The sequence below is a fragment of the Leuresthes tenuis genome, unplaced genomic scaffold (genome assembly GCF_036924035.1).
Source record: "Leuresthes tenuis unplaced genomic scaffold, fLeuTen1.0.hap1 SCAF_1, whole genome shotgun sequence".
Taxonomy (NCBI): domain Eukaryota; kingdom Metazoa; phylum Chordata; class Actinopteri; order Atheriniformes; family Atherinopsidae; genus Leuresthes; species Leuresthes tenuis.
The window spans coordinates 547,183-571,233 of record NW_027325355.1 but is presented as its reverse complement, the minus strand read 5'-3'; the positions used below and the strand labels follow the sequence as shown (position 1 = coordinate 571,233).

Sequence of the window (24,051 nt, the reverse complement as noted above, 5' to 3'; positions counted from 1 at the left end):
CTACCACCTGCATGTCTTTTGTTGCAACATCTGATCACCCTGTGACACGTGAAGAAGTTGGTCATCTTCAGCTGCTGCTGCTTTGTTGATAGACACGAGGTGATCTGAGAGTCTCAGTTTCAGTTGCAGAGAATGATCACATCAGAGAAGATGATTTGTCCGCTACACATCAGCCTTTCTCGGCAATTATCTGGTTGCATAGAGGAACCGTATGATTCCAGTACCTATATAATGCACATTTGTCAGAGACATTGTTGCTTACGGCCACACCACCCTGAATAAGCCCGACCTCGTCTGATCTCGGACGCCAAGCAGGGTTGTACCTGGTTAGTACTTGGATAGGAGTCAGCTTGGGAATACCAGGTGCTGTAAGCTTTTTCTCTTCTCTCTACCACCTGCATGTCTTTTGTTGCAACGTCTGATCACCCTGTGACACGTGAAGAAGTTGGTCATCTTCAGCTGCTGCTGCTTTGTTGATAGACACGAGGTGATCTGAGAGTCTCAGTTTCAGCTCCAGAGAATAATCACATCAAGGAGGAAGATGAACCCACTACAAGTCAGCCTTTTTCGGCAATTATCTGGTTATACAGAGGAAGTGTATGATTCCAGTACCTATATAATGCACATTTGTCACCGATATTGTTGCTTACGGCCACACCACCCTGAATAAGCCCGACCTCGTCTGATCTCGGAAGCCAAGCACGGTTGGGCCTGGTTAGTACTTGAATGGGAGACCGCTTGGGAATACCAGGTACCTTAAGCTTTTTCTCTTCTCTCTACCACCTGCATGTCTTTTGTTGCAACGTCTGATCACCCTGTGACACATGAGGAAGTTGGTCATCTTCAGCTTCTGCTGCTTTGTTGGCAGACACGAAGTGATCTGAGAGTCTCATGTTCAGCTGGAGAAAATTATCACGTCAGGGAAGAAGATGATTTGCCCGCTACACATCAGCCTTTCTCGGCAATTATCTGGTTGCATAGAGGAACCGTATGATTCCAGTACCTATATAATGCACATTTGTCACCGATGTTGTTGCTTATGGCCACACCACCCTGAATAAGCCCAACCTCGTCTGATCTCGGAAGCCAAGCAGGGTTGGGCCTGGTTAGTACTTGAATGGGAGACCGCTTGGGAATACCAGGTGCCTTAAGCTTTTTCTCTTCTCTCTACCACCTGCATGTCTTTTGTTGCAACGTCTGATCACCCTGTGACACATGAGGAAGTTGGCCATCTTCAGCTGCTGCTGCTTTGTTGGAAGACACGAAGTGATCTGAGAGTCTCAGTTTCAGCTAAAGAGAATAATCACTTCAGGGAAGAAGATGTGCCCACTACAGATCAGCCTTTCTCAGCAATTATCTGGTTACATAGAGGAACCGTATGATTCCTGTACTTATATAATGCACATTTGTCAGACACATTGTTGCTTACGGCCACACCACCCTGAACATGCCCGACCTCGTCTGATCTCGGAAGCCAAGCAGGGTTGAGCCTCCTTAGTACTTGGATGGGAGACAGCTTGGGAATACCAGGTGCTGTAAGCTTTTTCTCTTCTCTCTACCACCTGCATGTCTTTTGTTGCAACGTCTGATCACCCTGTGACACATGAGGAAGTTGGTCATCTTCAGCTGCTGCTGCTTTGTTGGCTGACACGAAGTGATCTGAGAGTCTCAGTTTCAGTTGCAGAGAATGATCACATCAGAGAAGATGATTTGCCCGCTACACATCAGCCTTTCTCGGCAATTATCTGGTTGCATAGAGGAACCGTAGTTGGCAGACACGAAGTGATCTGAGAGTCTCAGTTTCAGCTGCAGAGAATAATCACGTCAGGGAAGAAGATGTGCCCACTACACATCAGCCTTTCTCGGAAATGATCTGGTTGCATAGAGGAACCGTATGATTCCAGTACCTATATAATGCACATTTGTCAGAGACATTGTTGCTTACGGCCACACCACCCTGAACATGCCCGACCTCGTCTGATCTCGGAAGCCAAGGAGGGTTGGGCCTAGTTAGTACTTGGATGGAAGACCTCTTGGGAATACCAGGTGCTTTAAGCTTTTTCTCTTCTCTCTACCACCTGCATGTCTTTTGTTGCAACGTCTGATCACCCTATGACACATGAGGAAGTTGGTCATCTTCAGCAGCTGCTGCTGCTTTGTTGGCAGACACGAAGTGATCTGAGAGTCTCAGTTTCAGTTGCAGAGAATGATCACATCAGAGAAGATTATTTGCCCGCTACACATCAGCCTTTCTCGGCAATTATCTGGTTGCATAGAGGAACCGTATGATTCCAGTACCTATATAATGCACATTTGTCAGAGACATTGTTGCTTACGGCCACACCACCCTGAAGAAGCCTGACCTCGTCTGATCTCGGACGCCAAGCAGGGTTGTACCTGGTTAGTACTTGGATGGGAGACAGCTTGGGAGTACCAGGTGCTGTAAGCTTTTTCTCTTCTCTCTACCACCTGCATGTGTTTTGTTGCAACGTCTGATCACCCTGTGACACATGAGGAAGTTGGTCATCTTCAGCTGTTGCTGCTTTGTTGATAGACACGAGGTGATCTGAGAGTCTCAGTTTCAGCTGAAGAGAATAATCACATCAAGGAGGAAGATGAGCCCACTACAAGTCAGCCTTTTTCGGCAATTATCTGGTTACACAGAGGAAGTGTATGATTCCAGTACCTATATAATGCACATTTGTCACCGATATTGTTGCTTACGGCCACACCACCCTGAATAAGCCCGACCTCGTCTGATCTCGGAAGCCAAGCAGGGTTGGGCCTGGTTAGTACTTTAATGGGAGACTGCTTGGGAATACCAGGTGCTGTAAGCGTTTTCTCTTCTCTCTACAACCTGCATGTCTTTTGTTGCAACGTCTGATCACCCTGTGACACATGAGGAAGTTGGTCATCTTCAGCTGTTGCTGCTTTGTTGGAAGACACGAAGTGATCTGAGAGTCTCAGTTTCAGCTGAAGAGAATAATCACGTCAGGGAAGAAGATGTGCCCACTACACATCAGCCTTTCTCAGCAATTATCTGGTTACATAGAGGAACCGTATGATTCCTGTACTTATATAATGCACATTTGTCACAGACATTGTTGCTTACGGCCACACCACCCTGAATATGCCTGACCTCGTCTGATCTCGGAAGCCAAGCAGAGTTGGGCCTGGTTAGCACTTGGGTGGGAGACCGCTTGAAAATACCAGGTGCTGTAAGCTTTTTCTCTTCTCTCTACCACCTGCATGTCTTTTTTTGCAACGTCTGATCACCCTGTGACACATGAGGAAGTTGGTCATCTTCAGCTGCTGCTGCTTTGTTGGCAGACACAGAGTGATCTGAGAGTCTCAGTTTCAGCTGCAGAGAATAATCACATCAGGGAAGAATATGTGCCCACTACAAGTCAGCCTTTCTCGGCAATTATCTGGTTTCATAGAGGAAGTGTATGATTCCAGTACCTATATAATGCACATTTGTCACAGAAATTGTTCCTTACGGCCACACCACCCTGAATAAGCCTGACCTCGTCTGATCTCGGAAGCCGAGGAGGGTTGGGCCTGGTTAGTACTTTAATGGGAGACTGCTTGGGAATACCAGGTGCTGTAAGCGTTTTCTCTTCTCTCTACAACCTACATGTCTTTTGTTGCAACGTCTGATCACCCTGTGACACATGAGGTATTTGGTCATCTTCAGCTGCGGCTGCTTTGTTGGCAAACACGAAGTGATCTGAGAGTCTCAGTTTCAACTGAAGAGAATAATGACGTCAGGGAAGAAGATGTGCCGACTACACATCAGCCTTTCTCAGCAATTATCTGGTTACATAGAGGAACCGTATGATTCCTGTACTTATATAATGCACATTTGTCAGACACATTGTTGCTTACGGCCACACCACCCTGAACATGCCCGACCTCGTCTGATCTCGGAAGCCAAGCAGGGTTGAGCCTCCTTAGTACTTGGATGGGAGACAGCTTGGGAATACCAGGTGCTGTAAGCTTTTTCTCTTCTCTCTACCACCTGCATGTCTTTTGTTGCAACGTCTGATCACCCTGTGACACGTGAAGAAGTTAGTCATCTTCAGCTGCTGCTGCTTTGTTGATAGACACGAGGTGATCTGAGAGTCTCAGTTTCAGCTGCAGAGAATAATCACATCAAGGAGGAAGATGAACCCACTACAAGTCAGCCTTTTTCGGCAATTATCTAGTTATACAGAGGAAGTGTATGATTCCAGTACCTATATAATGCACATTTGTCACCAATATTGTTGCTTACGGCCACACCACCCTGAATAAGCCCGACCTCGTCTGATCTCGGAAGCCAAGCAGTGTTGGGCCTGGTTAGTACTTTAATGGGAGACTGCTTGGGAATACCAGGTTCTGTAAGCGTTTTCTCTTCTCTCTACAACCTGCATGTCTTTTGTTGCAACGTCTGATCACCCTGTGACACATGAGGAAGTTGGTCATCTTCAGCAGCTGATGCTTTGTTGGCAGACACGAAGTGATCTGAGAGTCTCAGTTTCAGCTGCAGAGAATAATCACATCAGGGAAGAAGATGTTTCCATAACAAGTCAGCCTTTCTCTGCAATTATCTGGTTACATAGAGGAAGTGTATGATTCCAGTACCTATATAATGCACATTTGTCACAGAAATTGTTCCTTACGGCCACACCACCCTGAATAAGCCCGACCTCGTCTGATCTCGGAAGCCAAGGAGGGTTGGGCCTGGTTAGTACTTTAATGGGAGACTGCTTGGGAACACCAGGGGCTGTAAGCGTTTTCTCTTCTCTCTACAACCTGCATGTCTTTTGTTGCAACGTCTGATCACCCTGTGACACATGAGGAAGTTGGTCATCTTCAGCAGCTGCTGCTTTGTTGGCAGACACGAAGTGATCTGAGAGTCTCAGTTTCAGCTGCAGAGAATAATCACATCAAGGAGGAAGATGAACCCACTACAAGTCAGCCTTTCTCGGCAATTATCTGGTTTCATAGAGCAAGTGTATGATTCCAGTACCTATATAATTCACATTTGTAACAGATATTGTCGCTTACCGCCACACCACCCCGAATAAGCCCCACCTTGTCTTATCTCGGAAGCCAAGCAGGGTTGGGTCTGGTTTGTACTTCAATGGGAGACTGCTTGGGAATACCAGGTGCTGTAAGCTGTTTCTCTTCTCTCTACCACCTGCATGTGTTTTGTTGCAACGTCTGATCACCCTGTGACACATGAGGAAGTTGGTCATCTTCAGCTGCTGCTGCTTTGTTGGCAGACACGAAGTGATCTGAGAGTCTCAGTTTCAGCTGAAGAGAATGATCACATCAGAGAAGATGATATGCCCACTACACATCAGCCTTTCTCGGCAATTATCTGGTTTCATAGAGGAAGTGTATGATTCCAGTACCTATATAATTCACATTTGTAACAAATATATTTGCTTACCGCCACACCACCCTGAATAAGCCCCACCTTGTCTTATCTCGGAAGCCAAGTAGGGTTGGGCCTGGTTAGTACTTAGATGGGAGACTGCTTGGGATTACCAGGTGCTGTAAGCTTTTTGTCTTCTCTTGACCACCTGCATGTCTTTTGTTGCAACGTCTGATCACCCTGTGACACATGAGGAAGTTGGTCATCTTCAGCTCCTGCTGCTTTGTTGGCAGACATGAGGTAATCTGAGAGTCTCAGTTTCAGCTGGAGAGAATAATCACATCAGAGAAGAAGATGTGCCCACTACAGATCAGCCTTTCTCAGCAATTATCTGGTTACATAGAGGAACCGTATGATTCCTGTACTTATATAATGCACATTTGTCAGACACATTGTTGCTTACGGCCACACCACCCTGAACATGCCCGACCTCGTCTGATCTCGGAAGCCAAGCAGGGTTGAGCCTCCTTAGTACTTGGATGGGAGACAGCTTGGGAATACCAGGTGCTGTAAGCTTTTTCTCTTCTCTCTACCACCTGCATGTCTTTTGTTGCAACGTCTGATCACCCTGTGACACATGAGGAAGTTGGTCATCTTCAGCTGCGGCTGCTTTGTTGGCTGACACGAAGTGATCTGAGAGTCTCAGTTTAAGTTGCAGAGAATGATCACATCAGAGAAGATGATTTGCCCGCTACACATCAGCCTTTCTCGGCAATTATCTGGTTGCATAGAGGAACCGTAGTTGGCAGACACGAAGTGATCTGAGAGTCTCAGTTTCAGCTGCAGAGAATAATCACGTCAGGGAAGAAGATGTGCCCACTACACATCAGCCTTTCTCAGCAATTATCTGGTTACATAGAGGAACCGTATGATTCCAGTACCTATATAATGCACATTTGTCAGAGACGTTGTTGCTTACGGCCACACCACCCTGAATAAGCCCGACCTCGTCTGATCTCGGACGCCAAGCAGGGTTGTACCTGGTTAGTACTTGGATGGGAGACAGCTTGGGAATACCAGGTGCTGTAAGCTTTTTCTCTTCTCTCTACCACCTGCATGTCTTTTGTTGCAACGTCTGATCACCCTGTGACACGTGAAGAAGTTGGTCATCTTCAGCTGCTGCTGCTTTGTTGATAGACACGAGGTGATCTGAGAGTCTCAGTTTCAGCTCCAGAGAATAATCACATCAAGGAGGAAGATGAACCCACTACAAGTCAGCCTTTTTCGGCAATTATCTGGTTATACAGAGGAAGTGTATGATTCCAGTACCTATATAATGCACATTTGTCACCGATATTGTTGCTTACGGCCACACCACCCTGAATAAGCCCGACCTCGTCTGATCTCGGAAGCCAAGCACGGTTGGGCCTGGTTAGTACTTGAATGGGAGACCGCTTGGGAATACCAGGTACCTTAAGCTTTTTCTCTTCTCTCTACCACCTGCATGTCTTTTGTTGCAACGTCTGATCACCCTGTGACACATGAGGAAGTTGGTCATCTTCAGCTTCTGCTGCTTTGTTGGCAGACACGAAGTGATCTGAGAGTCTCATGTTCAGCTGGAGAAAATTATCACGTCAGGGAAGAAGATTATTTGCCCGCTACACATCAGCCTTTCTCGGCAATTATCTGGTTGCATAGAGGAACCGTATGATTCCAGTACCTATATAATGCACATTTGTCACCGATGTTGTTGCTTACGGCCACACCACCCTGAATAAGCCCAACCTCGTCTGATCTCGGAAGCCAAGCAGGGTTGGGCCTGGTTAGTACTTGAATGGGAGACCGCTTGGGAATACCAGGTGCCTTAAGCTTTTTCTCTTCTCTCTACCACCTGCATGTCTTTTGTTGCAACGTCTGATCACCCTGTGACACATGAGGAAGTTGGCCATCTTCAGCTGCTGCTGCTTTGTTGGAAGACACGAAGTGATCTGAGAGTCTCAGTTTCAGCTAAAGAGAATAATCACTTCAGGGAAGAAGATGTGCCCACTACAGATCAGCCTTTCTCAGCAATTATCTGGTTACATAGAGGAACCGTATGATTCCTGTACTTATATAATGCACATTTGTCAGACACATTGTTGCTTACGGCCACACCACCCTGAACATGCCCGACCTCGTCTGATCTCGGAAGCCAAGCAGGGTTGAGCCTCCTTAGTACTTGGATGGGAGACAGCTTGGGAATACCAGGTGCTGTAAGCTTTTTCTCTTCTCTCTACCACCTGCATGTCTTTTGTTGCAACGTCTGATCACCCTGTGACACATGAGGAAGTTGGTCATCTTCAGCTGCTGCTGCTTTGTTGGCTGACACGAAGTGATCTGAGAGTCTCAGTTTCAGTTGCAGAGAATGATCACATCAGAGAAGATGATTTGCCCGCTACACATCAGCCTTTCTCGGCAATTATCTGGTTGCATAGAGGAACCGTAGTTGGCAGACACGAAGTGATCTGAGAGTCTCAGTTTCAGCTGCAGAGAATAATCACGTCAGGGAAGAAGATGTGCCCACTACACATCAGCCTTTCTCGGAAATGATCTGGTTGCATAGAGGAACCGTATGATTCCAGTACCTATATAATGCACATTTGTCAGAGACATTGTTGCTTACGGCCACACCACCCTGAACATGCCCGACCTCGTCTGATCTCGGAAGCCAAGGAGGGTTGGGCCTAGTTAGTACTTGGATGGAAGACCTCTTGGGAATACCAGGTGCTTTAAGCTTTTTCTCTTCTCTCTACCACCTGCATGTCTTTTGTTGCAACGTCTGATCACCCTATGACACATGAGGAAGTTGGTCATCTTCAGCAGCTGCTGCTTTGTTGGCAGACACGAAGTGATCTGAGAGTCTCAGTTTCAGTTGCAGAGAATGATCACATCAGAGAAGATTATTTGCCCGCTACACATCAGCCTTTCTCGGCAATTATCTGGTTGCATAGAGGAACCGTATGATTCCAGTACCTATATAATGCACATTTGTCAGAGACATTGTTGCTTACGGCCACACCACCCTGAAGAAGCCTGACCTCGTCTGATCTCGGACGCCAAGCAGGGTTGTACCTGGTTAGTACTTGGATGGGAGACAGCTTGGGAGTACCAGGTGCTGTAAGCTTTTTCTCTTCTCTCTACCACCTGCATGTGTTTTGTTGCAACGTCTGATCACCCTGTGACACATGAGGAAGTTGGTCATCTTCAGCTGTTGCTGCTTTGTTGGAAGACACGAAGTGATCTGAGAGTCTCAGTTTCAGCTGAAGAGAATAATCACGTCAGGGAAGAAGATGTGCCCACTACACATCAGCCTTTCTCAGCAATTATCTGGTTACATAGAGGAACCGTATGATTCCTGTACTTATATAATGCACATTTGTCACAGACATTGTTGCTTACGGCCACACCACCCTGAATATGCCTGACCTCGTCTGATCTCGGAAGCCAAGCAGAGTTGGGCCTGGTTAGTACTTGGGTGGGAGACCGCTTGAAAATACCAGGTGCTGTAAGCTTTTTCTCTTCTCTCTACCACCTGCATGTCTTTTTTTGCAACGTCTGATCACCCTGTGACACATGAGGAAGTTGGTCATCTTCAGCTGCTGCTGCTTTGTTGGCAGACACAGAGTGATCTGAGAGTCTCAGTTTCAGCTGCAGAGAATAATCACATCAGGGAAGAATATGTGCCCACTACAAGTCAGCCTTTCTCGGCAATTATCTGGTTTCATAGAGGAAGTGTATGATTCCAGTACCTATATAATGCACATTTGTCACAGAAATTGTTCCTTACGGCCACACCACCCTGAATAAGCCTGACCTCGTCTGATCTCGGAAGCCGAGGAGGGTTGGGCCTGGTTAGTACTTTAATGGGAGACTGCTTGGGAATACCAGGTGCTGTAAGCGTTTTCTCTTCTCTCTACAACCTGCATGTCTTTTGTTGCAACGTCTGATCACCCTGTGACACATGAGGTATTTGGTCATCTTCAGCTGCGGCTGCTTTGTTGGCAAACACAAAGTGATCTGAGAGTCTCAGTTTCAGCTGAAGAGAATGATCACGTCAGGGAACAAGATGTGCCCACTACACATCAGCCTTTCTCTGCAATTATCTGGTTGCATAGAGGAACCGTATGATTCCAGTACCTATATAATGCACATTTTTCAGAGATATTGTTGCTTACGGCCACACCACCCTGAACATCCCCTTCCTCGTCTGATCTCGGAAGCCAAGCACAGTTGGGCCTGGTTTGTACTTGGATGGAAGACCTCTTGGGAATACCAGGTGCTTTAAGCTTTTTCTCTTCTCTCAACCACCTGCATGTCTTTTGTTGCAATGTCTGATCACCCTGTGACACATGAGGAAGTTGGTCATCTTCAGCTGCTGCTGCTTTGTTGGCAGACACGAAGTGATCTGAGAGTCTCATTTTCAGCTGGAGAGAATTATCACGTCAGGGAACAAGATATGCCCGCTACATATCAGCCTTTCTCTGCAAATATCTGGTTACATAGAGGAACCATATGATTTGATTACCTATATAATGCGCATTTGTCACAGAGATTGTTGCTTACGGCCAAACCACCCTGAATATGTCCAACCTCGTCTGATCTCGGAAGCCAAGGAGGGTTGGGCCTGGTTAGTACTTTGATGGGAGACCGCTTGGGAATACCAGGTGCTGTAAGCTTTTTCTCTTCTCTCTACCACCTGCATGTCTTTTGTTGCAACGTCTGATCACCCTGTGACACATGAGGAAGTTGGTCATCTTCAGCTTCTGCTGCTTTGTTGGCAGACACGAAGTGATCTGAGAGTCTCAGTTTCAGTTGCAGAGAATGATCACATCAGAGAAGATGATTTACCCGCTACACATCAGCCTTTCTCGGCAATTATCTGGTTGCATAGAAGAACCGTATGATTCCAGTACCTATATAATGCACATTTGTCAGAGACATTGTTGCTTACGGCCACACAACCCTGAACATGCCCGACCTCGTCTGATCTCGGAAGCCAAGCACAGTTGGGCCTGGTTTGTACTTGGATGGAAGACCTCTTGGGAATAGGAGGTGCTGTAAGCTTTTTCTCTTCTCTCTACCACCTGCATGTCTTTTGTTGCAACGTCTGATCACCCTGTGACACATGAGGAAGTTGGTCATCTTCAGCTTCTGCTGCTTTGTTGGCAGACACAAAGTGATCTGAGAGTCTCAGTTTCAGCTCGAGAGAATAATCACGTCAGGGAAGAAGATGTGCCCACTACTTATCAGCTTTTCTCGGCAATTATCTGGTTACATAGAGGAACTGTATGATTCCAGTACCTTTATAATGCACATTTGTCACAGTTATGGTTGCTTACCGCCACACCACCCTGAATATGCCCGACCACGTCTGATCTCGGAAGCCAAGCAGGTTTGGGCCTGGTTTGTACTTGGATGGTAGACTCTCTGGGAATGCCAGGTGCTGTAAGCTTTTTGTCTTCTCTCTACCACCTGCATGTCTTTTGTTGCAACGTCTGATCACCCTGTGACACATGAGGAAGTTGGTCATCTTCAGCTACTGCTGCTTTGTTGGCAGACACAAAGTGATCTGAGAGTCTCAGTTTCAGCTGCAGAGAATAATCACGTCAGGGAAGAAGATGTGCCCACTACACATCAGCCTTTCTCGGAAATGATCTGGTTGCATAGAGGAACCGTATGATTCCAGTACCTATATAATGCACATTTGTCAGAGACATTGTTGCTTACGGCCACACCACCCTGAACATGCTCGACCTCGTCTGATCTCGGAAGCCAAGGAGGTTTGGGCCTGGTTAGTACTTGGATAGGAGACCTCTTGGGAATACCAGGTGTGGTAAGCTTTTTCTCTTCTCTCTACCACCTGCATGTCTTTTGTTGCAACGTCTGATCACCCTGTGACACATGAGGAAGTTGGTCATCTTCAGCAGCTGCTGCTGCTTTGTTGGCAGACACGAAGTGATCTGAGAGTCTCAGTTTAAGTTGCAGAGAATGATCACATCAGGGAAGAAGATATGCCCATAACAAGTGAGCCTTTCTCGGAAATTATCTGGTTACATAGAGGAAGTGTATGATTCCAGTACTTATATAATGCACATTTGTCACAGTTATTGTTGCTTACGGCCACACCACCCTGAATATACCCGACCTCGTCTGATCTCGGAAGCCAAGCACGTTTGAGCCTGGTTAGTACTTGGATGGTAGACTGCTTGGGAATACCAGGTGCTGTAAGCGTTTTCTCTTCTCTCTACAACCTGCATGTCTTTTGTTGCAACGTCTGATCACCCTGTGACACATGAGGAAGTTGGTGATCTTCAGCTGCTGCTGCTTTGTTGGCAGACACCAAGTGATCTGAGAGTCTCAGTTTCAGCTGCAGAGAATAATCACATCAGGGAAGAAGATGTGCCCATAACAAGTCAGCCTTTCTCTGCAATTATCTGGTTACATAGAGGAAGTGTATGATTCCAGTACCTATATAATGCACATTTGTCACAGAAATTGTTCCTTACGGCCACACCACCCTGAATATGCCCGACCTCGTCTGATCTCGGAAGCCAAGGAGGGTTGGGCCTGGTTAGTACTTTAATGGGAGACTGCTTGGGAATACCAGGTGCTGTAAGCGTTTTCTCTTCTCTCAACAACCTGCATGTCTTTTGTTGCAACGTCTGATCTCCCTGTGACACATGAGGAAGTTGGTCATCTTCAGCTGCTGCTGCTTTGTTGGCAGACACGAAGTGATCTGAGAGTCTCAGTTTCAGCTGAAGAGAATAATCACGTCAGGGAAGAAGATGTGCCCACTACACATCAGCCTTTCTCAGCAATTATCTGGTTACATAGAGGAACCGTATGATTCCTGTACTTATATAATGCACATTTGTCACAGACATTGTTGCTTACGGCCACACCACCCTCAATATGCCTGACCTCGTCTGATCTCGGAAGCCAAGAAGAGTTGGGCCTGGTTAGTACTTTGGTGGGAGACCGCTTGAAAATACCAGGTGCTGTAAGCTTTTTCTCTTCTCTCTACAACCTGCATGTCTTTTTTTGCAACGTCTGATCACCCTGTGACACATGAGGAAGTTGGTCATCTTCAGCTGCTGCTGCTTTGTTGGCAGACACAAAGTGATCTGAGAGTCTCAGTTTCAGCTGCAGAGAATAATCACGTCAGGGAAGAAGATGTGCCCACTACACATCAGCCTTTCTCGGAAATGATCTGGTTGCATAGAGGAACCGTATGATTCCAGTACCTATATAATGCACATTTGTCAGAGACATTGTTGCTTACGGCCACACCACCCTGAACATGCTCGACCTCGTCTGATCTCGGAAGCCAAGGAGGTTTGGGCCTGGTTAGTACTTGGATAGGAGACCTCTTGGGAATACCAGGTGTGGTAAGCTTTTTCTCTTCTCTCTACCACCTGCATGTCTTTTGTTGCAACGTCTGATCACCCTGTGACACATGAGGAAGTTGGTCATCTTCAGCAGCTGCTGCTGCTTTGTTGGCAGACACGAAGTGATCTGAGAGTCTCAGTTTAAGTTGCAGAGAATGATCACATCAGGGAAGAAGATATGCCCATAACAAGTGAGCCTTTCTCGGAAATTATCTGGTTACATAGAGGAAGTGTATGATTCCAGTACTTATATAATGCACATTTGTCACAGTTATTGTTGCTTACGGCCACACCACCCTGAATATACCCGACCTCGTCTGATCTCGGAAGCCAAGCACGTTTGAGCCTGGTTAGTACTTGGATGGTAGACTGCTTGGGAATACCAGGTGCTGTAAGCGTTTTCTCTTCTCTCTACAACCTGCATGTCTTTTGTTGCAACGTCTGATCACCCTGTGACACATGAGGAAGTTGGTGATCTTCAGCTGCTGCTGCTTTGTTGGCAGACACCAAGTGATCTGAGAGTCTCAGTTTCAGCTGCAGAGAATAATCACATCAGGGAAGAAGATGTGCCCATAACAAGTCAGCCTTTCTCTGCAATTATCTGGTTACATAGAGGAAGTGTATGATTCCAGTACCTATATAATGCACATTTGTCACAGAAATTGTTCCTTACGGCCACACCACCCTGAATATGCCCGACCTCGTCTGATCTCGGAAGCCAAGGAGGGTTGGGCCTGGTTAGTACTTTAATGGGAGACTGCTTGGGAATACCAGGTGCTGTAAGCGTTTTCTCTTCTCTCAACAACCTGCATGTCTTTTGTTGCAACGTCTGATCTCCCTGTGACACATGAGGAAGTTGGTCATCTTCAGCTGCTGCTGCTTTGTTGGCAGACACGAAGTGATCTGAGAGTCTCAGTTTCAGCTGAAGAGAATAATCACGTCAGGGAAGAAGATGTGCCCACTACACATCAGCCTTTCTCAGCAATTATCTGGTTACATAGAGGAACCGTATGATTCCTGTACTTATATAATGCACATTTGTCACAGACATTGTTGCTTACGGCCACACCACCCTCAATATGCCTGACCTCGTCTGATCTCGGAAGCCAAGGAGGGTTGGGCCTGGTTAGTACTTTAATGGGAGACTGCTTGGGAATACCAGGTGCTGTAAGCGTTTTCTCTTCTCTCTACAACCTGCATGTCTTTTGTTGCAACGTCTGATCACCCTGTGACACATGAGGAAGTTGGCCATCTTCAGCTGCTGCTGCTTTGTTGGAAGACACGAAGTGATCTGAGAGTCTCAGTTTCAGCTGAAGAGAATAATCACGTCAGGGAAGAAGATGTGCCCACTACACATCAGCCTTTCTCAGCAATTATCTGGTTACATAGAGGAACCGTATGATTCCTGTACCTATATAATGCACATTTGTCACAGACATTGTTACTTACGGCCACACCACCCTGAATTTGCCTGACCTCGTCTGATCTCGGAAGCCAAGCAGTGTTGGGCCTGGTTAGTACTTGGGTGGGAGACCTTTTGGGAATACCAGGTGCTGTAAGGTTTTTCTCTTCTCTCTACCACCTGCATGTGTTTTGTTGCAACGTCTGATCACCCTGTGACACATGAGGTATTTGGTCATCTTCAGCTGCGGCTGCTTTGTTGGCAAACACGAAGTGATCTGAGAGTCTCAGTTTCAGCTGAAGAGAATGATCACGTCAGGGAACAAGATGTGCCCACTACACATCAGTCTTTCTCTGCAATTATCTGGTTGCATAGAGGAACCGTATGATTCCAGTACCTATATAATGCACATTTTTCAGAGATATTGTTGCTTACGGCCACACCACCCTGAACATGCCCGCCCTCGTCTGATCTCGGAAGCCAAGCACAGTTGGGCCTGGTTTGTACTTGGATGGAAGACCTTTTGGGAATACCAGGTGCTTTAAGCTTTTTCTCTGCTCTCTACCACCTGCATGTCTTTTGTTGCAACGTCTGATCACCCTATGACACATGAGGAAGTTGGTCATCTTCAGCAGCTGCTGCTGCTTTGTTGGCAGACACGAAGTGATCTGAGAGTCTCAGTTTCAGTTGCAGAGAATGATCACATCAGAGAAGATTATTTGCCCGCTACACATCAGCCTTTCTCGGCAATTATCTGGTTGCATAGAGGAACCGTATGATTCCAGTACCTATATAATGCACATTTGTCAGAGACATTGTTGCTTACGGCCACACCACCCTGAAGAAGCCTGACCTCGTCTGATCTCGGACGCCAAGCAGGGTTGTACCTGGTTAGTACTTGGATGGGAGACAGCTTGGGAGTACCAGGTGCTGTAAGCTTTTTCTCTTCTCTCTACCACCTGCATGTGTTTTGTTGCAACGTCTGATCACCCTGTGACACATGAGGAAGTTGGTCATCTTCAGCTGTTGCTGCTTTGTTGGAAGACACGAAGTGATCTGAGAGTCTCAGTTTCAGCTGAAGAGAATAATCACGTCAGGGAAGAAGATGTGCCCACTACACATCAGCCTTTCTCAGCAATTATCTGGTTACATAGAGGAACCGTATGATTCCTGTACTTATATAATGCACATTTGTCACAGACATTGTTGCTTACGGCCACACCACCCTGAATATGCCTGACCTCGTCTGATCTCGGAAGCCAAGCAGAGTTGGGCCTGGTTAGTACTTGGGTGGGAGACCGCTTGAAAATACCAGGTGCTGTAAGCTTTTTCTCTTCTCTCTACCACCTGCATGTCTTTTTTTGCAACGTCTGATCACCCTGTGACACATGAGGAAGTTGGTCATCTTCAGCTGCTGCTGCTTTGTTGGCAGACACAGAGTGATCTGAGAGTCTCAGTTTCAGCTGCAGAGAATAATCACATCAGGGAAGAATATGTGCCCACTACAAGTCAGCCTTTCTCGGCAATTATCTGGTTTCATAGAGGAAGTGTATGATTCCAGTACCTATATAATGCACATTTGTCACAGAAATTGTTCCTTACGGCCACACCACCCTGAATAAGCCTGACCTCGTCTGATCTCGGAAGCCGAGGAGGGTTGGGCCTGGTTAGTACTTTAATGGGAGACTGCTTGGGAATACCAGGTGCTGTAAGCGTTTTCTCTTCTCTCTACAACCTACATGTCTTTTGTTGCAACGTCTGATCACCCTGTGACACATGAGGTATTTGGTCATCTTCAGCTGCGGCTGCTTTGTTGGCAAACACAAAGTGATCTGAGAGTCTCAGTTTCAGCTGAAGAGAATGATCACGTCAGGGAACAAGATGTGCCCACTACACATCAGCCTTTCTCTGCAATTATCTGGTTGCATAGAGGAACCGTATGATTCCAGTACCTATATAATGCACATTTTTCAGAGATATTGTTGCTTACGGCCACACCACCCTGAACATCCCCTTCCTCGTCTGATCTCGGAAGCCAAGCACAGTTGGGCCTGGTTTGTACTTGGATGGAAGACAGCTTGGGAATACCAGGTGCTTTAAGCTTTTTCTCTTCTCTCAACCACCTGCATGTCTTTTGTTGCAATGTCTGATCACCCTGTGACACATGAGGAAGTTGGTCATCTTCAGCTGCTGCTGCTTTGTTGGCAGACACGAAGTGATCTGAGAGTCTCATTTTCAGCTGGAGAGAATTATCACGTCAGGGAACAAGATATGCCCGCTACATATCAGCCTTTCTCTGCAAATATCTGGTTACATAGAGGAACCATATGATTTGATTACCTATATAATGCGCATTTGTCACAGAGATTGTTGCTTACGGCCAAACCACCCTGAATATGTCCAACCTCGTCTGATCTCGGAAGCCAAGGAGGGTTGGGCCTGGTTAGTACTTTGATGGGAGACCGCTTGGGAATACCAGGTGCTGTAAGCTTTTTCTCTTCTCTCTACCACCTGCATGTCTTTTGTTGCAACGTCTGATCACCCTGTGACACATGAGGAAGTTGGTCATCTTCAGCTTCTGCTGCTTTGTTGGCAGACACGAAGTGATCTGAGAGTCTCAGTTTCAGTTGCAGAGAATGATCACATCAGAGAAGATGATTTACCCGCTACACATCAGCCTTTCTCGGCAATTATCTGGTTGCATAGAAGAACCGTATGATTCCAGTACCTATATAATGCACATTTGTCAGAGACATTGTTGCTTACGGCCACACAACCCTGAACATGCCCGACCTCGTCTGATCTCGGAAGCCAAGCACAGTTGGGCCTGGTTTGTACTTGGATGGAAGACCTCTTGGGAATACGAGGTGCTGTAAGCTTTTTCTCTTCTCTCTACCACCTGCATGTCTTTTGTTGCAACGTCTGATCACCCTGTGACACATGAGGAAGTTGGTCATCTTCAGCTTCTGCTGCTTTGTTGGCAGACACAAAGTGATCTGAGAGTCTCAGTTTCAGCTCGAGAGAATAATCACGTCAGGGAAGAAGATGTGCCCACTACTTATCAGCTTTTCTCGGCAATTATCTGGTTACATAGAGGAACTGTATGATTCCAGTACCTTTATAATGCACATTTGTCACAGTTATGGTTGCTTACCGCCACACCACCCTGAATATGCCCGACCACGTCTGATCTCGGAAGCCAAGCAGGTTTGGGCCTGGTTTGTACTTGGATGGTAGACTCTCTGGGAATGCCAGGTGCTGTAAGCTTTTTCTCTTCTCTCTACCACCTGCATGTCTTTTGTTGCAACGTCTGATCACCCTGTGACACATGAGGAAGTTGGTCATCTTCAGCTACTGCTGCTTTGTTGGCAGACACAAAGTGATCTGAGAGTCTCAGTTTCAGCTGCAGAGAATAATCACGTCAGGGAAGAAGATGTGCCCACTACACATCAGCCTTTCTCGGAAATGATCTGGTTGCATAGAGGAACCGTATGATTCCAGTACCTATATAATGCACATTTGTCAGAGACATTGTTGCTTACGGCCACACCACCCTGAACATGCTCGACCTCGTCTGATCTCGGAAGCCAAGGAGGTTTGGGCCTGGTTAGTACTTGGATAGGAGACCTCTTGGGAATACCAGGTGTGGTAAGCTTTTTCTCTTCTCTCTACCACCTGCATGTCTTTTGTTGCAACGTCTGATCACCCTGTGACACATGAGGAAGTTGGTCATCTTCAGCAGCTGCTGCTGCTTTGTTGGCAGACACGAAGTGATCTGAGAGTCTCAGTTTAAGTTGCAGAGAATGATCACATCAGGGAAGAAGATATGCCCATAACAAGTGAGCCTTTCTCGGAAATTATCTGGTTACATAGAGGAAGTGTATGATTCCAGTACTTATATAATGCACATTTGTCACAGTTATTGTTGCTTACGGCCACACCACCCTGAATATACCCGACCTCGTCTGATCTCGGAAGCCAAGCACGTTTGAGCCTGGTTAGTACTTGGATGGTAGACTGCTTGGGAATACCAGGTGCTGTAAGCGTTTTCTCTTCTCTCTACAACCTGCATGTCTTTTGTTGCAACGTCTGATCACCCTGTGACACATGAGGAAGTTGGTGATCTTCAGCTGCTGCTGCTTTGTTGGCAGACACGAAGTGATCTGAGAGTCTCAGTTTCAGCTGCAGAGAATAATCACATCAGGGAAGAAGATGTGCCCATAACAAGTCAGCCTTTCTCTGCAATTATCTGGTTACATAGAGGAACCGTATGATTCCTGTACTTATATAATGCACATTTGTCAGACACATTGTTGCTTACGGCCACACCACCCTGAACATGCCTGATCTCGTAAGCCAAGCAGGGTTGAGCCTCCTTAGTACTTGGATGGGAGACTGCTTGGGAATACCAGGTGCTGTAAGCTTTTTCTCTTCTCTCTACCACCTGCATGTCTTTTGTTGCAACGTCTGATCACCCTGTGACACATGAGGAAGTTGGTCATCTTCAGCTGCTGCTGCTTTGTTGGCTGACACGAAGTGATCTGAGAGTCTCAGTTTAAGTTGCAGAGAATGATCACATCAGAGAAGATGATTTGCCCGCTACACATCAGCCTTTCTCGGCAATTATCTGGTTGCATAGAGGAACCGTATGATTCCTGTACCTATATAATGCACATTTGTCAGAGACATTGTTGCTTACGGCCACACCACCCTGAACATGCCCGACCTCGTCTGATCTCGGAAGCCAAGGAGGGTTGGGCCTGGTTAGTACTTAAATGGGAGACCGCTTGGGAATACCAGGAGCTGTAAGCTTTTTGTCTTCTCTCGACCACCTGCATGTCTTTTGTTGCAACGTCTGATCACCCTGTGACACATGACGAAGTTGGTCATCTTCAGCTGCTGCTGCTTTGTTGGCAGACACGAAGTGATCTGAGAGTCTCAGTTTCAGCTGCAGAGAATAATCACATCAGGGAAGAAGATGTGCCCATAACAAGTCAGCCTTTCTCTGCAATTATCTGGTTACATAGAGGAATTGTATGATTCCAGTACCTATATAATGCACATTTGTCACAGAAATTGTTCCTTACGGCCACACCACCCTGAATAAGCCCGACCTCGTCTGATCTCGGAAGCCAAGGAGGGTTGGGCCTGGTTAGTACTTTAATGGGAGACTGCTTGGGAATACCAGGTTCTGTAAGCGTTTTCTCTTCTCTCTACAACCTGCATGTCTTTTGTTGCAACGTCTGATCACCCTGTGACACATGAGGAAGTTGGTCATCTTCAGCTGCTGCTGCTTTGTTGGCAGACACGAAGTGATCTGAGAGTCTCAGTTTCAGCTGCAGAGAATAATCACATCAGGGAAGAAGATGTTTCCATAACAAGTCAGCCTTTCTCTGCAATTATCTGGTTACATAGAGGAAGTGTATGATTCCAGTACCTATATAATGCACATTTGTCACAGAAATTGTTCCTTACGGCCACACCACCCTGAATAAGCCCGACCTCGTCTGATCTTGGAAGCCAAGGAGGGTTGGGCCTGGTTAGTACTTTAATGGGAGACTGCTTGGGAATACCAGGTGCTGTAAGCGTTTTCTCTTCTCTCTACAACCTGCATGTCTTTTGTTGCAACGTCTGATCACCCTGTGACACATGAGGAAGTTGGTCATCTTCAGCAGCTGCTGCTTTGTTGGCAGACACGAAGTGATCTGAGAGTCTCAGTTTCAGCTGAAGAGAATGATCACATCAGAGAAGATGATATGCCCACTACACATCAGCCTTTCTCGGCAATTATCTGGTTTCATAGAGCAAGTGTATGATTCCAGTACCTATATAATTCACATTTGTAACAGATATTGTCGCTTACCGCCACACCACCCTGAATAAGCCCCACCTTGTCTTATCTCGGAAGCCAAGCAGGGTTGGGTCTGGTTTGTACTTCAATGGGAGACTGCTTGGGAATACCAGGTGCTGTAAGCTGTTTCTCTTCTCTCTACCACCTGCATGTGTTTTGTTGCAACGTCTGATCACCCTGTGACACATGAGGAAGTTGGTCATCTTCAGCTGCTGCTGCTTTGTTGGCAGACACGAAGTGATCTAAGAGTCTCAGTTTCAGCTGAAGAGAATGATCACATCAGAGAAGATGATATGCCCACTACACATCAGCCTTTCTCGGCAATTATCTGGTTTCATAGAGGAAGTGTATGATTCCAGTACCTATATAATTCACATTTGTAACAAATATATTTGCTTACCGCCACACCACCCTGAATAAGCCCCACCTTGTCTTATCTCGGAAGCCAAGTAGGGTTGGGCCTGGTTAGTACTTAGATGGGAGACTGCTTGGGATTACCAGGTGCTGTAAGCTTTTTGTCTTCTCTCGACCACCTGCATGTCTTTTGTTGCAACGTCTGATCACCCTGTGACACATGAGGAAGTTGGTCATCTTCAGCTCCTGCTGCTTTGTTGGCAGACATGAGGTAATCTGAGAGTCTCAGTTTCAGCTGGAGAGAATAATCACATCAGAGAAGAAGATGTGCCCACTACAAGTCAGCTTTTCTCTGCAATTATTTGGTTGCATAGAGGAACCGTATGATTCCAGTACCTATATAATGCACATTTGTCACAGACATTGTCGCTTACGGCCAAACCACCCTGAATAAGCCCGACCTCGTCTGATCTCGGAAGCCAAGCAGGTTTAGGCCTGCTTAGTACTTGATGGGAGACTGCTTGGGAATACCAGGTGCTGTAAGCTTTTTCTCTTCTCTCTACCACCTACATGTCTTTTGTTGCAACGTCTGATCACCCTGTGACACGTGAAGAAGCTGGTCATCTTCAGCTGCTGCTGCTTTGTTGATAGACACGAGGTGATCTGAGAGTCTCAGTTTCAGCTCCAGAGAATAATCACATCAAGGAGGAAGATGAACCCACTATAAGTCAGCCTTTCTCGGCAATTATCTGGTTATACAGAGGAAGTGTATGATTCCAGTACCTATATAATGCACATTTGTCACCGATATTGTTGCTTACGGCCACACCACCCTGAATAAGCCCGACCTCGTCTGATCTCGGAAGCCAAGCAGGGTTGGGCCTCCTTAGTACTTGGATGGGAGACAGCTTGGGAATACCAGGTGCTGTAAGCTTTATCTCTTCTCTCTACCACCTGCATGTCTTTTGTTGCAACGTCTGATCACCCTGTGACACGTGAAGAAGTTGGTCATCTTCAGCTGCTGCTGCTTTGTTGGCTGACACGAAGTGATCTGAGAGTCTCAGTTTCAGTTGCAGATAATGATCACATCAGAGAAGATGATTTGCCCGCTACACATCAGCCTTTCTCGGCAATTATCTGGTTGCATAGAGGAACCGTATGATTCCATTACCTATATAATGCACATTTGTCAGAGACATTGTTGCTTACGGCCACACCACCCTGAATAAGCCCGACCTCGTCTGATCTCGGACGCCAAGCAGGGTTGTACCTGGTTAGTACTTGGATGGGAGACAGCTTGGGAATACCAGTTGCTGTACGCTTTTTCTCTTCTCTCTACCACCTGCATGTCTTTTGTTGCAACGTCTGATCACCCTGTGACACGTGAAGAAGTTGGTCATCTTCAGCTGCTGCTGCTTTGTTGATAGACACGAGGTGATCTGAGAGTCTCAGTTTCAGCTCCAGAGAATAATCACATCAAGGAGGAAGATGAATCCACTACAAGTCAGCCTTTTTCGGCAATTATCTGGTTATACAGAGGAAGTGTATGATTCCAGTACCTATATAATGCACATTTGTCACCGATATTGTTGCTTACGGCCACACCACCCTGAATAAGCCCAACCTCGTCTGATCTCGGAAGCCAAGCAGGGTTGGGCCTGGTTAGTACTTGAATGGGAGACCGCTTGGGAATACCAGGTGCTGTAAGCTTTTTCTCTTCTCTCTACCACCTGCATGTCTTTTGTTGCAACGTCTGATCACCCTGTGACACATGAGGAAGTTGGCCATCTTCAGCTGCTGCTGCTTTGTTGGAAGACACGAAGTGATCTGAGAGTCTCAGTTTCAGCTAAAGAGAATAATCACTTCAGGGAAGAAGATGTGCCCACTACAGATCAGCCTTTCTCAGCAATTATCTGGTTACATAGAGGAACCGTATGATTCCTGTACTTATATAATGCACATTTGTCAGACACATTGTTGCTTACGGCCACACCACCCTGAACATGCCCGACCTCGTCTGATCTCGGAAGCCAAGGAGGGTTGGGCCTGGTTAGTACTTAAATGGGAGACCGCTTGGGAATACCAGGAGCTGTAAGCTTTTTGTCTTCTCTCGACCACCTGCATGTCTTTTGTTGCAACGTCTGATCACCCTGTGACACATGACGAAGTTGGTCATCTTCAGCTGCTGCTGCTTTGTTGGCAGACACGAAGTGATCTGAGAGTCTCAGTTTCAGCTGCAGAGAATAATCACATCAGGGAAGAAGATGTGCCCATAACAGATCAGCCTTTCTCTGCAATTATCTGGTTACATAGAGGAATTGTATGATTCCAGTACCTATATAATGCACATTTGTCACAGAAATTGTTCCTTACGGCCACACCACCCTGAATAAGCCCGACCTCGTCTGATCTCGGAAGCCAAGGAGGGTTGGGCCTGGTTAGTACTTTAATGGGAGACTGCTTGGGAATACCAGGTTCTGTAAGAGTTTTCTCTTCTCTCTACAACCTGCATGTCTTTTGTTGCAACGTCTGATCACCCTGTGACACATGAGGAAGTTGGTCATCTTCAGCTGCTGCTGCTTTGTTGGCAGACACGAAGTGATCTGAGAGTCTCAGTTTCAGCTGCAGAGAATAATCACATCAGGGAAGAAGATGTTTCCATAACAAGTCAGCCTTTCTCTGCAATTATCTGGTTACATAGAGGAAGTGTATGATTCCAGTACCTATATAATGCACATTTGTCACAGAAATTGTTCCTTACGGCCACACCACCCTGAATAAGCCCGACCTCGTCTGATCTCGGAAGCCAAGGAGGGTTGGGCCTGGTTAGTACTTTAATGGGAGACTGCTTGGGAATACCAGGTGCTGTAAGCGTTTTCTCTTCTCTCTACAACCTGCATGTCTTTTGTTGCAACGTCTGATCACCCTGTGACACATGAGGAAGTTGGTCATCTTCAGCAGCTGCTGCTTTGTTGGCAGACACGAAGTGATCTGAGAGTCTCAGTTTCAGCTGAAGAGAATGATCACATCAGAGAAGATGATACACCCGCTACACATCAGCCTTTCTCGGCAATTATCTGGTTGCATAGAGGAACCGTATGATTCCAGTGCCTATATAATGCACATTTGTCAGATACATTGCTGCTTACGGCCACACCACCCTGAACATGCCCGACCTCGTCTGATCTCAGAAGCCAAGCAGGGTTGGTCCTGGTTAGTACTTGAATGGGAGACTGCTTGGGAATACCAGGTGCTGTAAGCGTTTTCTCTTCTCTCTACAACCTGCATGTCTTTTGTTGCAACGTCTGATCACCCTGTGACACATGAGGAAGTTGGTCATCTTCAGCAGCTGCTGCTTTGTTGGCAGACACGAAGTGATCTGAGAGTCTCAGTTTCAGCTGAAGAGAATGATCACATCAGAGAAGATGATATGCCCACTACACATCAGCCTTTCTCGGCAATTATCTGGTTTCATAGAGCAAGTGTATGATTCCAGTACCTATATAATTCACATTTGTAACAGATATTGTCGCTTACCGCCACACCACCCTGAATAAGCCCCACCTTGTCTTATCTCGGAAGCCAAGCAGGGTTGGGTCTGGTTTGTACTTCAATGGGAGACTGCTTGGGAATACCAGGTGCTGTAAGCTGT

At 46.6% G+C, this 24,051-nt stretch overlaps 1 non-coding gene and 53 pseudogenes across 1 annotated transcript; all 54 read left to right on the top strand.

The window, feature by feature from the left end:
* Nucleotides 1–256: 256 nt before the first annotated feature.
* LOC140292112 (5S ribosomal RNA) lies at nucleotides 257–375 on the top strand (annotated as a pseudogene).
* A 269-nt stretch (nucleotides 376–644) lies between these two features.
* Nucleotides 645–763, top strand: LOC140320056 (5S ribosomal RNA; annotated as a pseudogene).
* A 272-nt stretch (nucleotides 764–1,035) lies between these two features.
* Nucleotides 1,036–1,154, top strand: LOC140305656 (5S ribosomal RNA; annotated as a pseudogene).
* Nucleotides 1,155–1,423: 269 nt separating this feature from the next.
* LOC140292926 (5S ribosomal RNA) lies at nucleotides 1,424–1,542 on the top strand (annotated as a pseudogene).
* A 397-nt stretch (nucleotides 1,543–1,939) lies between these two features.
* On the top strand, nucleotides 1,940–2,058 carry LOC140282081 (5S ribosomal RNA; annotated as a pseudogene).
* A 272-nt stretch (nucleotides 2,059–2,330) lies between these two features.
* On the top strand, nucleotides 2,331–2,449 carry LOC140295018 (5S ribosomal RNA; annotated as a pseudogene).
* Nucleotides 2,450–2,718: 269 nt separating this feature from the next.
* Nucleotides 2,719–2,837, top strand: LOC140299151 (5S ribosomal RNA; annotated as a pseudogene).
* A 269-nt stretch (nucleotides 2,838–3,106) lies between these two features.
* On the top strand, nucleotides 3,107–3,225 carry LOC140285691 (5S ribosomal RNA; annotated as a pseudogene).
* A 269-nt stretch (nucleotides 3,226–3,494) lies between these two features.
* LOC140295635 (5S ribosomal RNA) lies at nucleotides 3,495–3,613 on the top strand (annotated as a pseudogene).
* A 269-nt stretch (nucleotides 3,614–3,882) lies between these two features.
* Nucleotides 3,883–4,001, top strand: LOC140292925 (5S ribosomal RNA; annotated as a pseudogene).
* Nucleotides 4,002–4,270: 269 nt separating this feature from the next.
* LOC140288652 (5S ribosomal RNA) lies at nucleotides 4,271–4,389 on the top strand (annotated as a pseudogene).
* A 269-nt stretch (nucleotides 4,390–4,658) lies between these two features.
* On the top strand, nucleotides 4,659–4,777 carry LOC140292746 (5S ribosomal RNA; annotated as a pseudogene).
* A 1,045-nt stretch (nucleotides 4,778–5,822) lies between these two features.
* On the top strand, nucleotides 5,823–5,941 carry LOC140292924 (5S ribosomal RNA; annotated as a pseudogene).
* Nucleotides 5,942–6,338: 397 nt separating this feature from the next.
* Nucleotides 6,339–6,457, top strand: LOC140290347 (5S ribosomal RNA; annotated as a pseudogene).
* Nucleotides 6,458–6,726: 269 nt separating this feature from the next.
* LOC140320050 (5S ribosomal RNA) lies at nucleotides 6,727–6,845 on the top strand (annotated as a pseudogene).
* Nucleotides 6,846–7,117: 272 nt separating this feature from the next.
* On the top strand, nucleotides 7,118–7,236 carry LOC140311842 (5S ribosomal RNA; annotated as a pseudogene).
* Nucleotides 7,237–7,505: 269 nt separating this feature from the next.
* LOC140292923 (5S ribosomal RNA) lies at nucleotides 7,506–7,624 on the top strand (annotated as a pseudogene).
* A 397-nt stretch (nucleotides 7,625–8,021) lies between these two features.
* Nucleotides 8,022–8,140, top strand: LOC140282068 (5S ribosomal RNA; annotated as a pseudogene).
* A 269-nt stretch (nucleotides 8,141–8,409) lies between these two features.
* LOC140295017 (5S ribosomal RNA) lies at nucleotides 8,410–8,528 on the top strand (annotated as a pseudogene).
* A 269-nt stretch (nucleotides 8,529–8,797) lies between these two features.
* On the top strand, nucleotides 8,798–8,916 carry LOC140301095 (5S ribosomal RNA; annotated as a pseudogene).
* A 269-nt stretch (nucleotides 8,917–9,185) lies between these two features.
* LOC140295634 (5S ribosomal RNA) lies at nucleotides 9,186–9,304 on the top strand (annotated as a pseudogene).
* A 269-nt stretch (nucleotides 9,305–9,573) lies between these two features.
* Nucleotides 9,574–9,692, top strand: LOC140297038 (5S ribosomal RNA; annotated as a pseudogene).
* A 269-nt stretch (nucleotides 9,693–9,961) lies between these two features.
* Nucleotides 9,962–10,080, top strand: LOC140316481 (5S ribosomal RNA; annotated as a pseudogene).
* Nucleotides 10,081–10,349: 269 nt separating this feature from the next.
* On the top strand, nucleotides 10,350–10,468 carry LOC140296086 (5S ribosomal RNA; annotated as a pseudogene).
* Nucleotides 10,469–10,737: 269 nt separating this feature from the next.
* LOC140291813 (5S ribosomal RNA) lies at nucleotides 10,738–10,856 on the top strand (annotated as a pseudogene).
* A 269-nt stretch (nucleotides 10,857–11,125) lies between these two features.
* Nucleotides 11,126–11,244, top strand: LOC140292321 (5S ribosomal RNA; annotated as a pseudogene).
* Nucleotides 11,245–11,516: 272 nt separating this feature from the next.
* Nucleotides 11,517–11,635, top strand: LOC140289680 (5S ribosomal RNA; annotated as a pseudogene).
* A 269-nt stretch (nucleotides 11,636–11,904) lies between these two features.
* On the top strand, nucleotides 11,905–12,023 carry LOC140275260 (5S ribosomal RNA; annotated as a pseudogene).
* A 269-nt stretch (nucleotides 12,024–12,292) lies between these two features.
* On the top strand, nucleotides 12,293–12,411 carry LOC140282704 (5S ribosomal RNA; annotated as a pseudogene).
* A 269-nt stretch (nucleotides 12,412–12,680) lies between these two features.
* LOC140292320 (5S ribosomal RNA) lies at nucleotides 12,681–12,799 on the top strand (annotated as a pseudogene).
* Nucleotides 12,800–13,071: 272 nt separating this feature from the next.
* On the top strand, nucleotides 13,072–13,190 carry LOC140289679 (5S ribosomal RNA; annotated as a pseudogene).
* A 269-nt stretch (nucleotides 13,191–13,459) lies between these two features.
* Nucleotides 13,460–13,578, top strand: LOC140275255 (5S ribosomal RNA; annotated as a pseudogene).
* A 269-nt stretch (nucleotides 13,579–13,847) lies between these two features.
* On the top strand, nucleotides 13,848–13,966 carry LOC140300741 (5S ribosomal RNA; annotated as a pseudogene).
* Nucleotides 13,967–14,235: 269 nt separating this feature from the next.
* On the top strand, nucleotides 14,236–14,354 carry LOC140309365 (5S ribosomal RNA; annotated as a pseudogene).
* A 269-nt stretch (nucleotides 14,355–14,623) lies between these two features.
* LOC140294957 (5S ribosomal RNA) lies at nucleotides 14,624–14,742 on the top strand (annotated as a pseudogene).
* Nucleotides 14,743–15,014: 272 nt separating this feature from the next.
* LOC140295015 (5S ribosomal RNA) lies at nucleotides 15,015–15,133 on the top strand (annotated as a pseudogene).
* Nucleotides 15,134–15,402: 269 nt separating this feature from the next.
* LOC140301094 (5S ribosomal RNA) lies at nucleotides 15,403–15,521 on the top strand (annotated as a pseudogene).
* A 269-nt stretch (nucleotides 15,522–15,790) lies between these two features.
* Nucleotides 15,791–15,909, top strand: LOC140295633 (5S ribosomal RNA; annotated as a pseudogene).
* Nucleotides 15,910–16,566: 657 nt separating this feature from the next.
* Nucleotides 16,567–16,685, top strand: LOC140316474 (5S ribosomal RNA; annotated as a pseudogene).
* Nucleotides 16,686–16,954: 269 nt separating this feature from the next.
* On the top strand, nucleotides 16,955–17,073 carry LOC140293992 (5S ribosomal RNA; annotated as a pseudogene).
* A 269-nt stretch (nucleotides 17,074–17,342) lies between these two features.
* Nucleotides 17,343–17,461, top strand: LOC140291812 (5S ribosomal RNA; annotated as a pseudogene).
* A 269-nt stretch (nucleotides 17,462–17,730) lies between these two features.
* LOC140292318 (5S ribosomal RNA) lies at nucleotides 17,731–17,849 on the top strand (annotated as a pseudogene).
* Nucleotides 17,850–18,121: 272 nt separating this feature from the next.
* Nucleotides 18,122–18,240, top strand: LOC140289678 (5S ribosomal RNA; annotated as a pseudogene).
* Nucleotides 18,241–18,887: 647 nt separating this feature from the next.
* LOC140300553 (5S ribosomal RNA) lies at nucleotides 18,888–19,006 on the top strand (annotated as a pseudogene).
* Nucleotides 19,007–19,275: 269 nt separating this feature from the next.
* LOC140293714 (5S ribosomal RNA) lies at nucleotides 19,276–19,394 on the top strand (annotated as a pseudogene).
* A 269-nt stretch (nucleotides 19,395–19,663) lies between these two features.
* On the top strand, nucleotides 19,664–19,782 carry LOC140292272 (5S ribosomal RNA; annotated as a pseudogene).
* Nucleotides 19,783–20,827: 1,045 nt separating this feature from the next.
* On the top strand, nucleotides 20,828–20,945 carry LOC140294400 (5S ribosomal RNA; annotated as a pseudogene).
* Nucleotides 20,946–21,214: 269 nt separating this feature from the next.
* On the top strand, nucleotides 21,215–21,333 carry LOC140289852 (5S ribosomal RNA; annotated as a pseudogene).
* A 269-nt stretch (nucleotides 21,334–21,602) lies between these two features.
* On the top strand, nucleotides 21,603–21,721 carry LOC140296680 (5S ribosomal RNA; annotated as a pseudogene).
* A 269-nt stretch (nucleotides 21,722–21,990) lies between these two features.
* Nucleotides 21,991–22,109, top strand: LOC140299082 (5S ribosomal RNA). The gene has a single exon (XR_011914665.1). It is a non-coding gene; the product is annotated as a 5S ribosomal RNA (ribosomal RNA).
* Nucleotides 22,110–22,378: 269 nt separating this feature from the next.
* LOC140300552 (5S ribosomal RNA) lies at nucleotides 22,379–22,497 on the top strand (annotated as a pseudogene).
* A 269-nt stretch (nucleotides 22,498–22,766) lies between these two features.
* Nucleotides 22,767–22,885, top strand: LOC140293196 (5S ribosomal RNA; annotated as a pseudogene).
* A 269-nt stretch (nucleotides 22,886–23,154) lies between these two features.
* Nucleotides 23,155–23,273, top strand: LOC140288447 (5S ribosomal RNA; annotated as a pseudogene).
* A 269-nt stretch (nucleotides 23,274–23,542) lies between these two features.
* On the top strand, nucleotides 23,543–23,661 carry LOC140317676 (5S ribosomal RNA; annotated as a pseudogene).
* The last annotated feature ends 390 nt before the right edge of the window (nucleotides 23,662–24,051 follow it).